The 1,378-nt window shown below is 39.9% G+C and overlaps 1 non-coding gene across 1 annotated transcript; it reads left to right on the forward strand.

Annotated features, from left to right (window-relative positions):
- Window positions 1–1,009: 1,009 nt before the first annotated feature.
- Window positions 1,010–1,128, forward strand: LOC111734913. Its single transcript, XR_002778624.1, has one exon. It is a non-coding gene; the product is annotated as a 5S ribosomal RNA (ribosomal RNA).
- The last annotated feature ends 250 nt before the right edge of the window (window positions 1,129–1,378 follow it).

Below are 1,378 nucleotides of genomic sequence, written 5' to 3' on the forward strand. Positions count from 1 at the left end.
GTGATAGCTGGGGAAGTACTTTTGATTCTCTGGTTTTTTGTAAAAAATAAAGATGGAGGAAACTTGAGCTTGGATAGATTTAAAGGCTGTAAGGGAGGCTGCAAGCTGGCCAGTAGAGAGGATTGGGTTGCAGATGGGAGAGAGGAGACAACTGCTGGAGACAAGAGGGGATAACTGAAAGATAAGACTGGGATACTAGAGGTAAGGGTTAGCCTGGTTATGAGGATGGACAGCTTTGCCTTTGAAATTGGAGGAGGTAAAATAAAGACAAGCCTGTAGGCTGGGAGCGGAAAGATAACCTGATCTCGTATGAGAACCAGAGCTTAAGGTGAGAGATGGAGATCTGGAATGGCTGATTCAGGACACATAGGATTTCTGAGCCAGGGCCAATAAAAGGATTATTTGATGGCTAACTTTCATATATCCTCATTTCTTCCAGGTCTGGGCTCTTCAGCTGAACACTTAGTATTTGTACAAGATGAAGCAGAGGATTCAGGGAATGATTTCCTCTCCAGTGAGAGCACGGACAGTAGCATTCCGTGGTTCCTCCGGGTTCAGGAGTTGGCCCATGACAGTTTGATTGCTGCTACTCGTGCACAACTAGCAAAGAATGCAAAAACCAGCAGCAATGGTGAGACCCTTGCGACGTTTTCTAGTATTCTATGCAGAGATTTTGATAATGCACTGGCTATATTTTGAGTTGTATATATTCCAAATTATTTTATTGGTGAGAGCAGAAGGCTAGAAACATGTAAATTATCTTATTTTCTATAAAATAACTCAGCTATGCCATATTCGTGTGTAGCATCAACTAAATAAGTAGTCTCAATTCTCATCTTTTAATAATGTACAGAGTCCCCTTTAAAGAAAAACATTTTCACAGATCCTTAATTGTTTTTATTGTAATGTTCCTTACACTTAGAGCTTTTACACCATTAATGAAAACAGTTGTATCAATTAATAGAAATAAAACTGCAAAACCAGTGAAAATAAAATTAAGTCAGTTTGAGTCTATGGCCATGCCACTTTGAACAAGCCCGATCCCATCTGATCTCGGAAGCTAAGCAAGGTCGGGCCTGGTTAGTACTTGGATGGGAGACCACCTAGGAAGACCAGGGGCTGAAGGCATAAAAAAAATAAAAAAATAAGGGATTGTAAGCTGACAAGGTCCTTGCAATCTGTGAGGTCAACCAAGGGTTGCCTCGCTTAAAAAATTAAAAAAAAAAAGTCAGTTTGACAGATGATTTTTTGCTGACACTAAATCATTCATGGCAATTTAGTGGTTAGCTATGAGGGCTCTTATGTTGTTTCTTTTGAGTTCAGCATGTCTGTACTACTTATTCTGCCACTTTTCTCTATCTGGTAATTTCAAAGTGTG

Source organism: Pteropus vampyrus, unplaced genomic scaffold (genome assembly GCF_000151845.1).
Source record: "Pteropus vampyrus isolate Shadow unplaced genomic scaffold, Pvam_2.0 Scaffold9506, whole genome shotgun sequence".
NCBI lineage: Eukaryota > Metazoa > Chordata > Mammalia > Chiroptera > Pteropodidae > Pteropus > Pteropus vampyrus.